General features: G+C 45.2%; 1 protein-coding gene across 2 annotated transcripts in view; it reads left to right on the forward strand.

Moving 5' to 3' along the window:
* Positions 1-16,671, forward strand: part of phlpp2 (PH domain and leucine rich repeat protein phosphatase 2) — a 162,235-nt gene that overhangs the window by 41,134 nt on the left and 104,430 nt on the right. The window lies entirely within an intron of this gene.

The following is a 16,671-nucleotide window of genomic DNA, read 5'->3' on the forward strand; positions in this document are numbered from 1 at the left end:
CTGTGAACCTGAACCCCCAAGTCTCTTTGGATATCCACTGTACCTAACTCCTTTCCATTTAGAAAATACTTTTTTGGTCCAAAATGGATAACCTCATACTTGCTTACATGTGTTTCATCTGTCACAATTTTGCCCAGTCACCTAGTCTGTCAATATCTCCTTGCAATTTGATGCTATCATATAGGCCATTCTATGATGCCACCTAACTTTGTATCAGCAAATTTGGAAATGTGCCTTTCTATGCCATCATCCAATTCATTAATGAATGATGTGAATAATTGAGGCCCCAACACACTGTGGTTTTCCACTGGTCACCTCCTGCCAATTAGAAAATTACCCATTATCCCCACTCTGTCGCTGCCACTCGATCAATTTCCTAACCATGTCAAAGATTTGTCCTCACCTCTGTGAGCTCCCACCTTAGTTAACAGTCTCTTATGTGGGACTTTATTAAATGCCTTCTGGAAGTCCATACAAATATCATCCATAGACATTCACCTCTCTGCTACTTTAGTCACCTCTTCAAAAAATTCAATAAGATTAATCAGGCATGACCTCCCCTTGATGAATCTATGCTGGCTCTTCCTGAGCGTCAACATTTTTTTTGAGGTGTTCAGTTACCCCATCCCTTTAACAGACTCCGGCAATTTTCCCACCACAGATGTTGGGCTAACTGATCTGTAATTCCCTGGTTTCTCCCCTTCACCCGTCTAAAAAAAGTGGAGTGACATGTGCAATTTTCTAATCCAGAGGAATTACTCCTGAATCTAGGGATTTCTGAAAGATTATAGTTAGGGCATCTACAATGTTCTTCCCTACTTCCTTTAACACCCTCTGATGGAAACCGTCAGGTCCTGGGGATTTGTCGCTCTTTAGTTCCATTTCCCATTTACTGATGCTGTACTTGCATTAATTGCATGAAGTCCCTGTCCTCTATAGACTATTAATTTTTTCAGGACTTCTGGCAAGTTATCCTCCTTTTCAACTGTAAATACTGAGGCAATATATTGTTCAACATGTCTGCCACTTTCCCATTATCATTGACAATATCTCAATTTCCAGCTTTTAGTGGGCCTAAATTGCTCTTGGCATAACTGTAATTTCTTATTGATTTTGATGTACCTAGCAAGTTTCCTTTAAATCCCTTTTAGTAACTCTTATAAGCTGCTTTGTAACCCTTTGCTGATCTTTGTATCTAACCCATTCATCCGGATCTGTGCTATGTTTTGCATTTTTGTAAGCCCTTTCTTTTAGTTTTATGCTGTCCCTAACCTCTTTAGTTGTTCATGGCTGTTTTTATATGAAGTAGATAGAGCCTTTGGGGATATATGCTCGCTCTGTATATCTTTAAATGTTTCTTTAAATATTCTCCACAGATCAGTCATTTGACCCATTAACATCTTCTCCAGTTTACTGTGGACAGTCTGTCTCATCCCATTAAAGTCAGCCACATCCAAATCTAAAATTCTAGTATCTGATTATGCTTTTCATTTTCAAACACTACACTGAATTAAAACATGTTGTGATTACTATTTGATAAATGTTTGCACACGGGCTACTAATTAAATTGGGCTCATTACTCATAACTAAATCTAATATTGCCTGTCCCCTTGTTGCATGCAGGAAACTATCCCGGATCCATTCCAGAAATTCACTACCTTTCTGATAGGCGCTTGTCTGCCTCTTCCAATCTGTGTGTAAATTAAAATCTAGCGGTCTCCACTAGATTCTTTACCCTCATTATATCCTCTCTCACCATTGAGGTGATAGTATTTCTAATCAATAAGGCTACACCACCCCCTTTTTCACCTTCCCTGTCCCTCCTGCAAACTTTGGGCACGGGAGCAATAGGTCAGAAGGTGAGAGCATTGAGGGAGAACTAGGGAATAGGGACAGTGTGGCTCTGAGGCAGAGCAGACAGGGAGAAGTTGCTGAACACAGCGGGTCTGGTGGCCTGAAGTGCGTATGTTTTGATGCAAGAAGTATTACGGGTAAGGCAGATGAACTTAGAGCTTGGATTAGTACTTGGAACTATGATATTGTTGCCATTACAGAGACCTGGTTGAGGGAAGGGCGGGATTGGCAGCTAAACGTTCCAGGATTTAGATGTTTCAGGCGGGATAGAGGGGGATGTAAAAGGGGAGGCGGAGTTGCGCTACTGGTTCGGGAGAATATCACAGCTGTACTGCGAGAGGACACCTCCGAGGGCAGTGAGGCTATATGGGTAGAGATCAGGAATAAGAAGGGTGCAGTCACAATGTTGGGGGTTTACTACAGGCCTCCCAACAGCCAGCGGGAGATAGAGGAGCAGATAGGTAGACAGATTTTGGAAAAGAGTAAAAACAACAGGGTTGTGGTGATGGGAGACTTCAACTTCCCCAATATTGACTGGGACTCACTTAGTGCCAGGGGCTTAGACGGGGCGGAGTTTGTAAGGAGCATCCAGGAGGGCTTCTTAAAACAATATGTAGACAGTCCAACTAGGGAAGGGGCGGTACTGGACCTGGTATTGGGGAATGAGCCCGGCCAGGTGGTAAATGTTTCAGTAGGGGAGCATTTCGGTAACAGTGACCACAATTCAGTAAGTTTTAACGTACTGGTGGACAAGGATAAGAGTGGTCCTAGGATGAATGTGCTAAATTGGGGGAAGGCTAATTATAACAATATTAGGCGGGAACTGAAGAACATAGATTGGGGGCGGATGTTTGAGGGCAAATCAACATCTGACATGTGGGAGGCTTTCAAGTGGCAGTTGAAAGGGATTCAGGACCGGCATGTTCCTGCGAGGAAGAAGGATAAATACGGCAATTTTCGGGAACCTTGGATGACGAGAGATATTGTAGGCCTCGTCAAAAAGAAAAAGGAGGCATTTATCAGGGCTAAAAGGCTGGGAACAGACAAAGCCTGCGTAGAATATAAGGAAAGTAGGAAGGAACTTAAGCAAGGAGTCAGGAGGGCTAGAAGGGGTCACGAAAAGTCATTGGCAAATAGGGTTAAGGAAAATCCCAAGGCTTTTTACACGTACATAAAAAGCAAAAGGGTAGCCAGGGAAAGGGTTGGCCCACTGAAGGATAGGCAAGGGAATCTATGTGTGGAGCCAGAGGAAATGGGCGAGGTACTAAATGAATACTTTGCATCAGTATTCACCAAAGAGAAGGAATTGGTAGATGTTGAGTCTGGAGAAGGGTGTGTAGATAGCCTGGGTCACACTGAGATCCAAAAAGAAGAGGTGTTGGGTGTCTTAAAAAATATTAAGGTAGATAAGTCCCCAGGGCCTGATGGGATCTACCCCAGAATACTGAAGGAGGCTGGAGAGGAAATTGCTGAGGCCTTGACGGAAATCTTTGGATCCTCGCTGTCTTCGGGGAATGTCCCGGAGGACTGGAGAATAGCCAATGTTGTTCCTCTGTTTAAGAAGGGTAGCAAGGATAATCCCGGGAACTACAGGCCGGTGAGCCTTACTTCAGTGGTAGGGAAATTACTGGAGAGAATTCTTCGAGACAGGATCTACTCCCATTTGGAAGCAAATGGACGTATTAGTGAGAGGCAGCATGGTTTTGTGAAGGGGAGGTCGTGTCTCACTAACTTGATAGAGTTTTCCGAGGTCACTAAGATGATTGATGCAGGTAGGGCAGTGGATGTTGTCTATATGGACTTCAGTAAGGCCTTTGACAAGGTCCCTCATGGTAGACTAGTACAAAAGGTGAAGTCACACGGGATCAGGGGTGAGCTGGCAAGGTGGATACAGAACTGGCTAGGCCATAGAAGGCAGAGAGTAGCAATGGAAGGATGCTTTTCTAATTGGAGGGCTGTGACCAGTGGTGTTCCACAGGGATCAGTGCTGGGGCCTTTGCTCTTTGTAGTATATATAAATGATTTGGAGGAAAATGTAGCTGGTCTGATTAGTAAGTTTGCAGACGACACAAAGGTTGGTGGAATTGCGGATAGCGATGAGGACTGTCGGAGGATACAGCAGGATTTAGATTGTCTGGAGACTTGGGCGGAGAGATGGCAGATGGAGTTTAATCCGGACAAATGTGAGATAATGCATTTTGGAAGGTCTAATGCAGGTAGGGAATATACAGTGAATGGTAGAACCCTCAAGAGTATTGAAAGTCAAAGAGATCTAGGAGTACAGGTCCACAGGTCATTGAAAGGGGCAACAGAGGTGGAGAAGGTAGTCAAGAAGGCATACGGCATGCTTGCCTTCATTGGCCGGGGCATTGAGTATAAGAATTGGCAAGTCATGTTGCAGCTGTATAGAACCTTAGATAGGCCACACTTGGAGTATAGTGATCAATTCTGGTCGCCACACTACCAGAAGGATGTGGAGGCTTTAGAGAGGGTGCAGAAGAGATTTACCAGAATGTTGCCTGGTATGGAGGGCATTAGCTATGAGGAGCGGTTGAATAAACTCGGTTTGTTCTCACTGGAACGAAGGAGGTTGAGGGGAGACCTGATAGAGGTATACAAAATTATGAGGGGCATAGACAGAGTGGATAGTCAGAGGCTTTTCCCCAGGGTAGAGGGGTCAATTACTAGGGGGCATAGGTTTAAGGTGAGAGGGGCAAGGTTTAGAGTAGATGGCAAGTTTTCTACGCAGAGGGTAGTGGGTGCCTGGAACTCGCTACCGGAGGAGGTGGTGGAAGCAGGGACGATAGTGACATTTATGGGGCATCTTGACAAATACATGAATAGGATGGGAATAGAGGGATACGGACCCAGGAAGTGTAGAAGATTATAGTTTAGTCGGGCAGCATGGTCGGCACGGGCTTGGAGGGCCGAAGGGCCTGTTCCTGTGCTGTACATTTCTTTGTTCTTTGTTTGTTCTTTGTAACCAACTATATTTAGTTCCCAGTCCCGACCATCCTGTAGCCATGTCTCCGTAATAGCGACTAATCGTAATCTTCAATTCGAATTTGCTCCTGTGGCTCATCTAGTTTATTCCTTACACTCCGTGCATTAATATACAGAACTCTTAATTGGGCTACTCTTCTTGACGTGTCCCTCAGCACTGATGTTTTATGTGTTTGTTTATTATTTTTCCCTTTGGTTTCACCAGTATACTTGTAGTTTTTCCATTAGCTGCAATTCCTGAAGTTAGGTTCCTGACAATTTCTTTACTCTCTGCCCTGCTACTTGTTTTTGGAACTGTATTGACTTCCCCTGACTGACTCCGGAGGTCTGCTTTTCGCCAGCTCTTCTAGGTGCTGCTGACTGCCTCTGGGCCCTCTTTTCACTAGCTCTTCTATGTGCTGCTGACTTCACTCTTTTCCATTTAATTCATCCCTTTAGAATCAAAACTGTCACTGCCCTCATTGATAACCTATCTAACTCTTCACCATTAGCTCTCCAGGAAATCCATCCCTAAAAGTACATGGTCAACCAACCATTGTTCTAAAATACAATGATTAAACAATTTTAAATGTAATTTGTTTTCTGTAATCCATGGTAGGAAGTACCATTTGATCTGAGTAATGCTGCTGTTATGCCCAGTCACCCTGTACAGAGTGTCCACTTACCCAACTAGTCTATGCCAGTGATTATGCTCCACCTGAGCTTCCTCCCATCTTAATTTACTCCCACCAGTGCAAACTTCTTTGTTTCTCTCTCTTGGCTTTCTCTTAAATATATCTATGCTATTCACCCAATCATAGAATTTACAGTGCAGGAGGAGGCCAGTCAGCCCATCGAGTCTGCACTAACCCTTGGAAAGAGCTCCCAGTAACCCCACCTAATCTTTTTGGACAGGGCAATTTAGCATGGCTAATCCACCTAACCTGCACATCTTTGGACTGTAGGAGGAAACCGGAACACCCAGAGGAAACCCAGGCAGACACTGGTAGAACGTGCAGACTCCGCACAGACAGTGACCCAAGCCGGGAATCGAACCTGGGACTCTGGAGCTATGAAGCAACAATGCTAACCACTGTGCTACCGTGCTGCCCTTAATCGGCTATACTCCTAATCTACTCCTTGTAGTAATTGTGTTCCATATTCTAGACCCCCCTGGATAAATATTTCTCCTGAAGTATCAAATCAGATAATTGTATTTGGGAAAATATATTTAAGGATATGTTGTTGTATGAGTGTGTTTCAGTTTATTTTCCTCAACTTCAGCCGCTTTGTGAAATACACTGCTAAACTTGCATACCAGTCTAAATTCCTCATAAGGGCAATAATGTCTGCATAGCTAATATATCCATTGAGCTTTTGTTAAATGCTAAAAGAGGAGTAAACAATTATTAAATTAGAAAACAAAATCTTGACCAACTCTGAAATTCAATGTCCATTTAAAATAAATGTAGTATACTTTGTACATTACAACATTGAATATTTTGTCTTCAAAGTGGTTCATCAGTGGTTTTGGACTTGAACCTATTTTATTATGGCAATACATTTATTACTGTTGGCTTTAGGCAGAACTTGGAATTTGAAATCTACACTTGTGTTCAAAGGCTGAATGTTAGTAAAGGCTATGTGACTTATAGTACATGTAGTTATTTCAAACATTCCAAAATTGTAGCCATGAATAACTTTTCTTACTACATTTTTGGTAGAACATTTCCTTACTCTGCTTGTACACAAATGCAAATATACAACATAATGGCTTAATACCAGGTTTAAAAGTACCCTGTTGAGGATCTTTATTAATCACACTGAATAATGTGGAAAGGGATATATATTAGATGTATGAATTGTGTGAAAAGCCAACAGTTCCATTTCAGAGTAGGATGGCATTTCAAAATCAGACGACTTTTAGAAAAACGAAGCAACCATTTTTGCAGACTTTTAAAGCCGAGCTGCTAATTCAGTGTGAACTCTCAGGTTTTCTGGGTTGGAGATGGACACAATACAAGAAGTGTAGTGAATAACGTCTCATGCCAGCATACATTTCCCCCCCCCCCCCCTTATAAATATATTTCTATTCAAGCTATTTTCAAATCATTTACCATACAAAACCCCTCCATGTCCCAACCCGATCCACTTTCCAATTATAATAAAAACAAAAAAGATCTTTATTGTCACAAGTAGATTTACATTAACACTGCAATGAGGTTACTGTGAAAATCCCCTAGTCGCCACCTTCCGGCACCTGTTTGGGTACACTGAGGGAGAATTCGGAATGCCCAAATTACCTAACAGCGTGTCTTTCGGGACTTGTGGGAGGAAACCGGAGCACCCGGAGGAAACCCACACAGGGAGAACGTGCAAACTCCACACAGATGGTGACCCAAGCCCGGAATTGAACCTGGGACCCCCCCCCCCCCCCCAGCTGATGTTTACCATTCCTTAAAGAAGGCAATGAACAACCTCCACCCCTCCTCTGACCTCCAATGGCAAATTTTATAATTTTATCTTTTCCAAATGAAAGAATTTCCCCAAGTCACCTCACCCACCATGCCACCGTCGGCAGATCCTGATCCCGCCACTCTAACAAGATCTGCCTCTGGGCTATCAGAGGCAAAGGCCAACATGTCAGCCTCTCTCCACCTGCAATGCTGGAGCAGCCTCAGCATGAAGGCACTGTTACTGGCACCTCTTCCGTTCTCACCAAATATCGTCACCCACTGGCTTGGAGCCACCCTCACCTCCAGAATCTCTGACACACGCCCCGCAAAAGACTCCCAGGACTCCTCCAATTTTGGGTAGGTCCGGAACATATGGGAGTGATTAGCCGGTCCCCTTGAGCTCCGTCCTCGTCTGTCATCTACCCCCGGAAGAAAAACAACTCATCCGTGACACTCCTGTGCGCTCTGTGCACCACTTTATTCTGAATGAGGCTTCGCTTCGCACAGGAAGCGGTCGGATTTACCCGTAGCAGGTCCTCACTCCACAATCTTGTCTCGAATCCCTCCCAGCTCCTCCTCCCATTTTCGCATTATAATCTTCACCGAGGAACTCTACCTCTCCATCAGTTCCCATAGGTATCTGGGATTCTACCCTATCTTGTCCTCAGACAACATTTTTTCATGCAACAATGGGGATGGCAACCTCGGAAGCATGGACAACTCCTTCCTTACAAAATCTATGACATAGATCATAGAATTTACAGTGCAGAAGGATGCCATTCGGCCCATCGAGTCTGCACCGGCCATTACAAAGAGCACCCTACTCAAGCCCACGTATCTACCCTATCCCGGTAACCCTGTAACCCCACTTAACTTTTTTGGACACTAAGGGAAATTTAACGTGGCCAATCCACCTAACCCGCATATCTTTAGATATGCAAGTACCAAAACTCTCGGCAACCTCAGTTACCCCTTGGCAAATGGAACTCCACCTCCTCCAACTTTTCCCAAATCCGCAAACCTACCCCCCATGAACAGGTCCCTAAAACACTCTATCCCCACCTGCTCCCACACCCCGAAAGTAGAACCTAGCCCTGCCGGAATAAATCTATAATTGCCACAGATCAAAATCCACAATGACATACACTCCATCTTAAAATGTTGCTTGCACTGATTCCACACTATGAGCGATGAAACTACCACCAGGCTCGTGGAATACCTAGCTGGTGAGAACAGAAGAGGTGCCAGCAACAGTGCCCTCAAGCTCATATCTCTGCATGAGGCTTCCTCCATCTGCCCCACACTGACCCCTCCTCCGCAGCCTACTTACTGACCTTTTCAACATTTGCCACCAACTAATAATTCAGCAAGGTCCGCAGAGCCAACTCCCCTCTCTGTCCCTCTTCAAAAATGCACTCCTAATCGGGGTAACTTATCCACTAATAAAAACTCCAAAATCATCGTATTCATCCTTGCAAAGGAAGACTTGGGCACAAAAATTGGGAGATTCTGGAAAATAAACAAAAATGTCGGCAAATCTGTCATTTTTACTGTCTGGATCCTCCCAGGCAGTGAAAGCAATAGAACATCCCACATCTTAAAATCCTCCTTCGTCCCATCCACCAAGTTCGTCAAATTCAACTTGTACAATTGGGCCCAACCATGCGCCACCCGTATATCCAAATATCAAAAACTCGATTTGACCACATTTAACAGCCTCAATGTTAGCTGACAGCTACTGCCCCTTCACAAAACCACATTTGGCCCTCATCTATCACTCCGCTGCACACAATCCTCCGTGCGTGTTGCCAGCACCTTAGCCAATAGCTTCGAATCCACATTCGACAACGGTATTGGACAATATGATCCACGCTCCTCTGGGACCTTATCCTTCAAAAGAAGTGAAATTGATGCCTGTGTCAATGTGGGCAGAAGCCGATCCGTTAAACACTTCCATTAAAAGGGGCCCAGTTCTGTTATGTATTTCTTATCCAATTCCGCTGGGAACCCGTCTGGACCCGAGGCCTTCCCAGGCTGCATTAAACCGTTGCACCCTATCATTTCCAGCCTGAACAAAGGCTGGAAGCCCATCTGGAGCTTCTTCCTTTCCTTCAGCTACCCTTCTGCTGGGGTGGCTGAATCCCTCCAATGCACCGCTAGAATGGCCTCCACCAATCTCTGCCCCTCCAACTGTTCAACCCCTACCACAGCATCGCAACAAAGACCTCCTCACTTTTGTTGAGCTCTACATAAGTGTGTTTAGCCACCCCTGTCATTTCACAAATCTCCTTATTGGCCAACAACCCCACATTCAGCCTCCACTGCGGCTGCTGGGAATCCTCCCTCTCCACACACAGTTCCACAAGATGCGGCGCATGATCCGACACCACGATCGCAGAAGAGTCCATCCCAGCCACCCCCGCCAACAACATCTAATCCATGACAGAAAAATTGATCTGGGAATACACCGGATGTACATGAGAAAAGAATGAAAATTCCTTTCCTCTCATCCTACCAAACCGCCATGGGTCCATACCCCCCCAATCATTCCATAAACCCAAACAACTCCTCCCCATCGCCGACATCTTCAAGGACTTGGGACACGAACGATCTAGCCCAGGATCAAGAACAGTATTAAAATTGCTCCCCATAATGAACCGGTGCATGTCAAGGACCGGGACCTTTGCCAGCATCCTCTTCATAAAATCTACATAACCTCAATTGGGGCATAGATATTCACCAACACCACGCAGTGCACCCTCCAGCCGTCCACTCACCATCGCATACCTAACCCCGGATCACCCACTATGCTGCTTGCCGAAAAGGTCACTTTATTAGTAATCAGTACCGCAACCTCACTCGCCTTCATATCTACCCCTGAATGAAACATTTTCCCCACCCACCCTTTTCTCAATCTTGTCTAATTTGCAACCCTCAGATGCGTTATTTGCATGAACACCACATCTACCGTCAAACTCTTTAAGTGGATGAAAACACGGGACCTCTTGATCGGCCTATTTGTCCCCAAACGTTCTAAGCGACCAGTCTGGTCAGAGGGTTCCCCGCCCCAAACTACACCTTGTTCTTGAATAGGGCCGTCTTGACCCTATTAATCTTGGCCTGCCACTTGACCAGTTCTACTCCCAGATCCTGGTAGATACAGACCGTATGGTCTTCCCAAATGCACTCGCGCGTCTCCTTTGCCCACTTCAGAATCCTTTCCTTATCCAAGTACTGATGCAGCCTCACAGTTGTCCTCGGCAGCTCTCCTGCTTTCGGTTTCCACCTCAATGAACAGTGGCCCGATCCACTTCAGGAGGACGGTCGAAGACCCCCTCTGCACCAACTTCTCAAACATCTTGGCCACATACTTCATGGCCTGCGTTCCCTCGATCCCTTCAGGCAGCCAGACGGTACTCTGGTTTTGCCTCCTCGAATGATTCTTTCTCAACTTTTTCTGATTCTCCACTATCATCAAAATTTCAGCATCCAACGAGGCAATACGATCCACCTGGTCAGCCTCCATCTTCTGGATCGACACATTCTGCGCCTCCGGTGTCTGCTCCACTCTCCAGGACAGCCTAATTCGGCTCTGCTACCTTGGCCAGATCCTCTGAAGTGTCTTCCTTTGCTGCTTAAACGTGGCTGCCAAGAATTCCACTTGCCCTGTTGACCATTGTGCCATAGGTCCCTTCCCCATCTTTTCCCTGCTGCACCACGCGAGTCCTCCTGGTCCAAATGGTGCCCCTTATTCGTCGCACTCCTCGTTTGGTATTTCTTCAATATTACTCACCGAAGGAGAATACCGTTGTCTTTGATATTCCAATTTTTCCACCTATAAGAGCCCCACAAAATGAGCAGAAGGGGCCAAAGAATCTGACCTCACTCCATGGCTACCACCGGATATCTTACACATTTTCTTTTTCACAATTCCTGAAGACTTGTTTTATTTCCCATCTAGAATGTCTTATAGTGGTTTGGTGGTGGAGACTGTGTTCCATGATTTATCAGGTCTATCACCAGATTTGTAATACCCTTTCTTTCTCCCCCTCCTGTCACCACGTCCCGCCATCACAATTAATCTTCTCGTGCATCTTGCTCTTCTCAAGATAATCACCATACTTCTGTACTTTTCCAAAATGGATAAAATAGGAATAGTTGATGCACTGAACCATGTGTCTGAATCTTTTGCACTTCAGTAACTGCGGCTCAATTTAAAATCACTTTTTTTCTTTATTATAGATTTCATAGAATTTACAGTGCAGAAGGAGGCCATTCGGCCCATCGAGTCTACACTGGCTCTTGGAAAGAACACCCTACCCAAGCCCACACCTCCACCAGACCCCCATAACCCAGTAATCCCACCCAACACTAAGGCCCATTCGTTGCTGCACACCTAAACGTATATTTTGCACCATTGTTTTAAAAGAGAAAAAATATAGAATGTTAACACTATAAAAATTGGTGTATTGATATTTTTCTACATATTAGCCAATCCAATCTAATCCTCCTCTCCGGCTTGCGCCTATATCCTTTAACCTTTTTAGATAATTAATTCCCTTTTAAAGTTTTGTGGACTTTGCTTCAGAGAATTTGCCTTTTGATCCAGTCACCAAGAATTTTTCTCTAATCTCTCTTTCAATTCCTTTTATGATTTTAAATGTGGTCTCATTAGCATCTCTTTGACCAAAGGAAACAAGATTATTATTTATGTCATAAATATAGTTGAGGAAGACAATCCATCCAGAAAAAAAGATACCCTATTTGCTTATAGCTGTAAAATAATTCCAGGAATTCTATATTCCTTACTCCACCCAGAAATCATCTCTGTGTTCTTCACTAGGTGGGGAAACTAAATGTGTCTGCTACTAGTTTGAACCACATCCACTGCATTTTTTAAATTGGTAACTTTCTCATAAATACAGATGAGGAAGATTTTATGCTCAGTTGTGTTGGGGTGTGGTTTTGGTAGAAGGGGGAGGAGAGGCATTAAAAATATGAAGTATATTTGGGGGCAGTGGAGGCGGCATAGGGGGGAAGTTAGGGCCTCGGCGTGGACCCCATTACGGAGGAACCACCGGTTCGCCCCAGGAAGAACAGGTGGAGGGTTTTCGGAGTGGCACAGGGCAGGCATACGAAAGTTGGGGGACCTGTTTGTGGACGGGAAGTTCGCGAGCTTGGGTGAGCTGGAGGAGAAGTACGGGCTCCCCCCGGGGAACACCTTCAGGTACTTAAATGTAAGGGCGTTTGCCAGACGCAGGTGGTGGAATTCCCACAGCTACTGCCACACACAGTACAGGACAGGGTGCTCTCGGGGGGGTGGGTGGGAGTGGGGAAGATCTTGGAAACTTACCAGGTGATGCAGGAGGAGGTGGAGGCCTCGGTGGTGGAGTTGAAAGGTAAGTGGGAGGAGGAGTTGGGAGAGGAGATTGAAGAGGGGATATGGGCAGATGCCCTAGGGAGGGTGAACTCTTCCTCTTCATGCGCGAGGCTCAGCCCCATACAGTTTAAGGTGCTGCACAGGGCACACATGACCGGGCCAAGGATGAGCAGGTTCTTTGGGGGTGAGGACAGGTGTGTTAGGTGCTCAGGGAGCCCAGCAAATCACACCCATATTCTGGGCATGCCCAGCGCTGGAGGAATTTTGGAAGGGCGTAGCGAGGAGGAATTTTGGAAGGGCGTAGCGAGGACGGTGTCGACGGTGGTAGGATCCAGGGTCAAACCGGGCTGGGGGCTCGCAATATTTGGGGTGGCAGAGGAGCCGGGAGTGCAGGAGGCGAAAGAGGCCGGAATTCTGGCCTTTGCGTCCCTGGTAGCCCGGCGAAGGATTCTCCTTCAGTGGAAAGATGTGAGGCCCCCAAGCGTGGAATCCTGGATCAGCGATATGGCAGGGTTCATTAAATTGGAGAGGGTGAAATTCGCCTTGAGAGGGTCGGTACAAGGGTTCTTTAGGCGGTGGCAACTGTTCTTAGACATTCTGGCAGAACGATAGACATTGGTCAATGGCAGCAGCAGCTGGGTGGCGGGGGGGGGGGTTTACTTTATTTTGGTTTATGTTATTTACACTGGAAGGGTCTGAGGGGGTGTATCCACCTGTTGTCTTAAGTCGGGGTGTTAATGTTAATTTATTATTTAGGTACGGGGGGGGAGGGGTTTGGGGGGGGTTGCTTTTTTAGATTGTGTTTTGTACTTGACCCTGTTGGGTTCGTTTTTCTTTCTCATTTTGTTATTGATATTTTATGGAAACCTTTAATAAAAATTATTTTAAAAAATAAAATATGAAGTATTACCAAAATTGACTTGATAAGTTTGTGTGGCCATGAAATTGGCTAGTTTTCCTTTCAATTCCTGTTGTGGAAGCTTTTAGTTATAATCTTTGCTCACTTTATTGTGTGCTAACTTCTGATCTACAGTAATCCTAATAAAATCAGAATTGAAAATTGACCACCAACTTCAACATGCGGTATTTGTTTTGTCGACAGTCTGCTGGTGCTGAAGTACAAGGAACATCTTCAACCCACATTTGTCTAAACATTTCTTTCAGTTTCATACAATAACTACTTAAAATCTGGCATGTTGTAACCAGAAGTGAGCTTGAGCTAGATGAAGATCAAGCTATGTAACTGCAGCTCTCCTGTTATGAACTAACAGCATGATCAACTGGACAAAGAGCAGTATTAATCTTTGATGTGATTGGGGCATTTTCTGGTATGTTCAATAATAGAGATGTAGCTAACATGCACAGATGTTTCATTCATTTAATCTTGATCACAGAAAACAAAAACTGCCCAGTGGACATGTTTCTTCCAGAAGCTAATGTGAAATTGAAATTGTTGAAGTTAAGCGAAGGTTTAAGACATGTCAGGAGATCTCAGACCCATGTCATGCTCCTCGTGTGCGATGTGGGAGCTCAGGGACACGTCCACTGTCCCTGGCTCCTTCACGTGCAAGAAGTGTGTCCAGTTGCAGCTCCTGTTAGACCGCTTGACGGCTCTGGAGCTGCGGATGGACTCACTTTGGAGCACCCGCGATGCTGAGGACATCGTGGATAGCACGTTTAACGAGTTGGTCACACCGCAGGTGAAAGGTACTGAGGGAGATAGTAAATGGGTGACCAAAAGACAGAGCAAGAGTAGGAAGGCAGTGCAGGTGTCCTCTGCGGTCACCTCCCTGCAAAACAGATATACCGCTTTGGATACTGTTGAGTGAGATGGCTCACCAGGGGAAGGCAGCAGCAGCCAGGTTCATGGCACCGTGGCTGGCTCTGCTGCGCAGCTGGGCAGGAAGAAGAATGGCAGGGCTATAGTGATAGGGGACTCAATTGTAAGGGGAATAGACAGGCGGTTCTGCGGACGCAATCGAGACCCCAAGATGGTATGTTGCCTCCCTGGTGCAAGGGTCAAGGATGTCTCTGAGCGGCTGCAGGACATTCTGGGGGGGGGGGGGAGGGTGAACAGCCAGCTGTCGTGGTGCACATAGGCACCAACGATATAGGTAAAAAACGGGACGAGGTCCTACAAGCTGAATGTAGGGAGCTAGGAGTTAAACTAAAAAGTAGGACCTCAAAGGTAGTAATCTCAGGATTGCTACCAGTGCCACGAGCTACTCAGAGTAGGAATGTCAGGATAGAGAGGATGAATACGTGGCTCGAGAGATGGTGCAAGAGGTAGGGATTCAAATTCCTGGGACATTGGAACCGGTTCTGGGGGAGGTGGGACCAGTACAAACCGGACGGTCTGCACCTGGGCAGGACTGGAACCGATGTCCTAGGGGGGGTGTTTGCTAGAGCTGTTGGGGAGAGTTTAAACTAATGTGGCAGGGGGATGGGAACCGATGCAGGAAGTTGGAAGGTAGTAAAACAGGGACAGAAATAAAAGGCAGTAAGGGGGAAAGTGTAAGGCAGAGAAGCCATAGTCAAAATCAAAAAGGGCGACAGTACAAAGAACAGTGACTGAGGGGAGCTCAGTGAATAGGACCAGGAATACTAAAAGAAATAAAACGGGAAGTGAAAACATTAATGGTAAGCGACGCGGCAGGTTGTTACAGGAAGATATGGGTTCGACGACAAGGAAAATTAGGAGAAAGGTTAAGAGGAAATATAACTTAGGAGAGGTTACTGATCGAGGTGTTAAGATTAAGAACGGGTAAAAAAGCCAACATAAGTGTACTTTACCTGAATGCTCGTAGTATTCGGAATGAGTTGATGGCGCAAATCATCGTGAATGACTATGATTTAGTGGCCATTACTGAAACATGGTTAAAGGATGGTCACGACTGGGAGTTAAATATCCGTGGGTATCAAACTTTTCGGAAGGACAGAGTGGATGGTAAGGGAGGTGGTGTAGCTCTGTTATTTAAGGATGACATCTGGGCAACAGTAAGGGATGACATCGGTGCTATGGAGGATAAGGTTGAATCCATTTGGGTGGAAATCAGGAATAGTAAGGCGAAAAAGTCACTGATAGGAGTAATCTATAGGCCACCAAATAGTAACATTATGGTGGGGCAGGCAATAAACAAAGAAATAACAGATGCATGTAGAAATGGTACAGCAGTTATCATGGGGGATTTTAATCTACATGTTGATTGGTTTAACCAGGTCGGTCAAGGCAGCCTTGAGGAGGAGTTTATCGAATGTATCCGCGATAGTTTCCTCAAACAGTATGTAATGGAACCTACGAGGGAACAAGCGGTCCTAGATCTGGTCCTGTGTAATGAGACAGGATTGATTCAGGATCTCATAGTTAGGGATCCTCTCGGAAGGAGCGATCACAATATGGTGGAATTTAAAATACAGATGGAGGGTGAGAAGGTAAAATCAAGCACTAGTGTTTTGTGCTTAAACAAAGGAGATTACAATGGGATGAGAGAAGAACTAGCTAAGGTAGACTGGGAGCAAAGACTTTATGGTGAAACAGTTGAGGAACAGTGGAGAACCTTCCAAGTGATTTTTTCAGTGCCCAGCAAAGGTTTATACCAACAGAAAGGAAGGACGGTAAAAAGAGGGAAAATCGACCGTGGATATCTAAGGAAATAAGGGAGAGTATCAAATTGAAGGAAAAAACATACAAAGTAGCAAAGATCAGTGGGAGACTAGAGGACTGGGTAATCTTAAGGGGGCAACAGAAAGCTACTAAAAAAGCTATAAAGAAGAGTAAGATAGATTATGAGAGTAAACTTGCTCAGAATATAAAAACAGATAGTAAACGTTTCTACAAATACATAAAACAAAAAAGAGTGGCTAAGGTAAATATTGGTCCTTTAGAGGATGATAAGGGAGATTTAATAATGGGAGATGAAATGGCTGAGGAACTGAACAGGTTTTTTGGGTCGGTCTTCACAGTGGAAGACACAAATAACATGCCAGTGACTGATGGAA

This window comes from Scyliorhinus torazame, chromosome 10, assembly GCF_047496885.1.
Source record: "Scyliorhinus torazame isolate Kashiwa2021f chromosome 10, sScyTor2.1, whole genome shotgun sequence".
NCBI classification, from domain to species: domain Eukaryota; kingdom Metazoa; phylum Chordata; class Chondrichthyes; order Carcharhiniformes; family Scyliorhinidae; genus Scyliorhinus; species Scyliorhinus torazame.